Consider the following 4,821-nt stretch of genomic DNA (forward strand, 5'->3'; position numbering starts at 1 on the left):
CCCGCTGCCGCTTCAGCGCCACACATCGCCGGGACACCCGCGCCGGGCAGCCCCGCCGGCCGCCCGCTCGCCCGTCTGCGCTGTGACCCGCTGGAGCGCCGGACAGCCCCTCCTGCCGCTCAGCTCTGTGTCCCCACGGCTCCACGCGTCCCTCGCAGCAGTCCACTGGGGTTCCCGAGAAGCCCCCGAGCCGCGCGGCTCACTTGCAGGCGCCCGCCTGGGCCTTCCCCAGGGCGCGCCCCTCGCAGGACAGGCCCCCGGGCCTTCCGCTGTGTTGGCGCCGCGTTAATGACGCAAAGGGGCGGGACCTGACGTGGTCGCCTCCAGGAGCGTAGGACAGGGGCAGCGTTGGCTCCTCGGCCCTTTCTGACTGCGCTGAGGGGGCTTATGTCTCCCGATACATCGTGCAGAGGAGAGCCGTGGAGGTCAAGCCAGGATAGAGAAGAAGAAGCTGAGGCCCGGGCTGATGTTGCCATAATGTCGGGAACGAGTGTGTCTCATGTGTCGTAGCAGAGCGCACCAGTTGCGGAGCGTTAACTTGCTGGGGCTCTCTTGTCCTCCGCGACCTCCTTTCACCTTTACAAGGTAGGCATTCGGCTCTGTGAAGGATGTTCATACTCCGCGTTAAGATAGGAGGGGGTCTCAGAATATTTCATGGAAAATGTGTATTACGAAGAGTTATGAGTTACAATTTTTTTTTTTTTTTTTTTTTTTTTAGCACCACAATAAACTTGTACCTAGAGTCCATGTTTCCGCGAAGTTGGATTTTGTTTGTTTGTTTGTTTGTTTTGGTAGAGGTTTTTGCTATAGGGCGCGTTCGCTCACCAGAAAGACAGAAAATTGGACCCAGACACAGACAGAAAGCGAGAAATCATCCCCCAGGGGAGGATGGCCACTCCGCAATCCCTTCTCCTCCATTCTCCTCTTGGGATCTTTGGTACAGCACGCACACGCTCCTGGCGTGAGTTTAAGCCCCTAGGTCGGGAACTGATATTGGAGTTCAGCGACATAGCTATTAAGCTAACTGCTGGTCCCTTCACGAAGTTTTTAAAGTCCCTTTAGTATTGAATAACTGAGACTCTGAGAGCTGAACTGGTTTGCCCAGAGCTGAGAAGTGGACAAGCCAAAATTGGACCCAGGTTTATGCCCTGGTGCTCTATGAAGGCCCTTGCAAGAGCGTCAACTCAACACCTCGTGATGGTTCGTTCATTCACTCGCTTGTCTGTTGAGCGCCATTGTGTGCTGACCCTACTAGACTGGGTAACTGCTCTTGTCTCCTTACAAGAAAAGGAGACAAAACAGGCCTGAGGGGTCATTGTAAGGACTTTTATTCTAAGGCATTGGAAGAGTTTAAACTTAAGAGTGATGTGACCAGACTTAGGTTTTAAAAATCACTCTGAGCTCAGCAGAGACCATTCTGGGCATAATGGTTTCATTGCCAGACTCCCAGGGCATCGACCACAGTTCGAGTGTTGGACCGGGTGACTTAAAACTCATGCTGGGTGTGTGTGTGTGTGTGTGTGTGTGTGTGTGTGTACACGCGCGCACGCACACGCGCATGGCCAAGATCCCTAGAGGACAATGGAGGAGAAGGCATTGTGGCATGGCTATTTCCCCTGGCGGGTGATTTCTTGCTTTCTGTCTCTCTTGTCTTTCTCTATCTCTGGTGAGCATACACACTCTATAGCAAAAATCTCTTTCTAATAAATAAGTATAAATAAGTAAAGAAATAAATAAAAGATCACTCTACTGTGTAGCGAATGGTATGTAGCAAGTGAGAGTGGAGGTATAAACAGCTATTAGAAAGGAGGTTATTGGAATCATCTAGATGAGAGATTATTAGGGGCCAGCAGGTGGTGGTGGTTAAAGCTGTGGACTCCCATATGGTCAATGCAGTCCAAGTTGTGTACCCAGTCAGACCAGGCACACGTGTGCATGCCCAGAATTCCAGGAGAAGAGTAAAGGAGAAGGGGTTGTGGCGTGGCCATCCTCCCTGGAAGGTGATATCTTGCCTTCTATCCCTGTCTCTCTGGTGAATGCATGCACCCTATATAATAAAAATCTCTCTCATAAAAATTTTAAAAGTTAAAAATAAAATAATTTTTTTTTAAAAAAAGGTTATTATGGGTACCAGCAGTTAGCGTAATGGCTATGTCGCTGGACTCCCATGTAGTCAACCATGGTTTGCGGCCTGGACCCGGTGGCTAAACTCACGCCAGGCGCTTGTGCGCGCATGCCCAAGATCTTGAGAGGAGAACGGAGGAGAAGGGATTGTGGCATGGCCATCCCCCCGGAGGGTGATTTCTCGCTTTCTGTCTTTCTATCTCTCTGTCTGTCTGGCAAGCGCACACGCCCTATAGCAAAAACCTCTTAAAAAAAAAAAAAAGAGGTTATTATGATGAATGAGCTAAGGAGGTAGCTGAAAAGATGGAGAGAGAAAATGGATTTAAGACATGTTTTGTGGGCTGGCAGGTGGTGTGGTGGTTCAGGGTCCTGGACTCCTACATGGCCGACCAAGATTTGAGTCCCAGAACTGGCAGTTTGCTTTCTCATTTTCCTGGTCTCTCTCTCTTGCTCTATTCCTCTCTGGTCAGATTAAAGAAAGGAGGAGAGAAAGAGAAAGAAAAATAATTCTTTAAAAAAAAAAAGATATATTTTGCAGGTAGCATTGACAGGACTTCCTGGATTAGATGAGGGTAAAAAATAAACCAAGATAACTTCCACAGACAGTTGACTTAAGCAACAGGAAGGCTATATTAGGTTGTTTGAAAAGTCATGATGTATTTTTTCTATGTTTCTTTGTGCAAAAATGCATGATGACTTTTTTCGTTGACCCAGTAATGCCATTCCGTGAATGAAAGACTTGATGGATGTGAGAGTGATGAGTCAAGAGTTCTTTTCTATCTTTGTTAATTTGAGCTTATGAGACCTACTGGAAGATAGGTCAAGCAAGTAATCAAATATCGTGGTGGAGACTTAGTTGTCTCCCAAAACTATTATTTCTCTTTGTTATCATGTATCTATACTACACTCCTCAGCCCCTGTAAAGTAAGTGTGGCCATCTGCCTATGCTCTCTCCAGCGGAAAGTGAGCAGAAGAGATGTGCAGTTTCCAGTTCTGAACCACAAAAACTTTTAAAAGGTACTTCTCGTTGCTGTTACTTCTTCTGCCAGCTAGAAGCGAAGACAACTAGATTCTGGAGAAGCAAGGCCTCAAGATGGAAGATTCCTGGGTGGAAGAAAACTCTGCCTCGTCCTCCTACATGTCCACTCAGGCTGTTATGTAAGGAAAAATAAATAAATAAACTTATGTTGTGTTTAACTGAATTCTTCCCTTACTGTAACTTTGCCTGTTCTAGCTAATATAAATAGAAGCAGTGAAACAATGATACAGCAATGAACATGGGGGGATGTCTGAATCACTTGACAGTATCCATAACAGGAAATAGCAAGTACCTTAAATTCATTCATTCATAACAATGTATTAAGTTCCTCTCTGTGCCAGGCACTAGAGGTGTAGAAATGAAAAAGAAAGGTGATCCTTATCTTCAAGCAGTTCTGAGTCCAGCAGCTCAAGCTGTCCACTTGTTTCCACATGTTCTTCCTCTGCTAGGAAATTTACCCCCTCCCAAACACACAGCCTAATTTCTACTCATTCTTCAGCTTTATTCTAAATACTGATTTTCCAGAAAGACTATACTTAACTTTGCTTTCCTTTCCTTTCCTTTCTGTATCTAAATCAGATGTTTCTATTATTATCATAACATTTTCTTGTGCTATCACAATTTTTGTTGATGTATTTATTTTTTACTTTTTTTTTTTGTTATGTTAAAGGTTATTTATTTATTTCCTGAGAAAGAGAAATAAGCACCCTCCACAGGGTCCCATGCTGCAGTCCTTCCCCTCCCTAGCAGGTAAGATCATGGGTGCACATTCCTGGCATGTACAGATTGACTGGGGAATCAATCCCATGGTTGTCCATACAAATCCAGTTTCACCTGAGCAGCACATGACCACTGTGCCACCAAGCCAGCCCTATTTTTCACTATTTACTGATATTTTCTTCTTCTACATTATAAGTAATCTCAACAAAGAAATAGTCATATCTGTTTTACCGGTTTTATTTTTAAAGTCCAGCCTATTGCAGGTGCTTAATAAACATTTATTGAAGGAGTCAATGAATGGAAAAAGCAGAGTCCTGAGGAGGTAGAGCTTTCTTCCCATGAAGTACCTCTGATATTTGCTAATGAGATAGCCATGGCAGGCAACCTCGAAATAGCCTCTATGATGCTCACTTCTTGGTTTTTATGATCTTGTGTAATCCTCCCACCCTGATTATGGGCTGGATCTAGTGGCTTGCTTTTGGTAATAGGATGTCATATCCAAGATCAGGTTACAGGAAGACAGGCCTCCACCTCAGGTGCCTTCTCAGTCTTTTACTCATTTGCCCTAAGGCAAGCCAACTCAGTTGTGAGCTGCTTTGTCAGTTTTCTAGGGCTACTATAACAAAGTATCATAAATTATTACTAAAACAGAAATGTATTCTTTCACAGTCCTGGAGGTTAAAAGTCTGCAACCAAGGTGTCAGTAGAGCCATGCTCCCTCTGAAAGCTAGAGAAAAGGTTTTTCTTCTGGTGGCTCTAGATAATCGGCATTCTTTGGCTTCTAGGTGCATCATCCCAGTCTCTGCCACTGTCCTCACATGGCCTTCCTGGTATATCTCTCTGTCTCTTCTCTTTATAAGAATACCAGTCAGCAGATTTAGGGTCCACACTAATTTGGTGTGATCTCATCCTATTATATCTGCCAAAATCCTATTTCC

The 4,821-nt window shown here is 45.2% G+C and overlaps 1 long non-coding RNA gene across 2 annotated transcripts; it reads left to right on the top strand.

The window, feature by feature from the left end:
- Positions 1–289: 289 nt before the first annotated feature.
- LOC106734807 (uncharacterized) lies at positions 290–3,321 on the top strand. 2 transcript variants are annotated; one of them, XR_001370359.2, is made up of 2 exons: positions 290–585; positions 3,039–3,321. It is a non-coding gene; the product is annotated as an uncharacterized LOC106734807 (long non-coding RNA). The 2 variants fall into 2 exon arrangements; XR_001370358.2 differs by having other exon boundaries at positions 291–585; positions 3,082–3,321.
- Positions 3,322–4,821: the final 1,500 nt, after the last annotated feature.

This window comes from Tupaia chinensis, unplaced genomic scaffold (genome assembly GCF_000334495.1).
Source record: "Tupaia chinensis unplaced genomic scaffold, TupChi_1.0 Scaffold000226_1, whole genome shotgun sequence".
NCBI classification, from domain to species: Eukaryota; Metazoa; Chordata; class Mammalia; order Scandentia; family Tupaiidae; genus Tupaia; species Tupaia belangeri.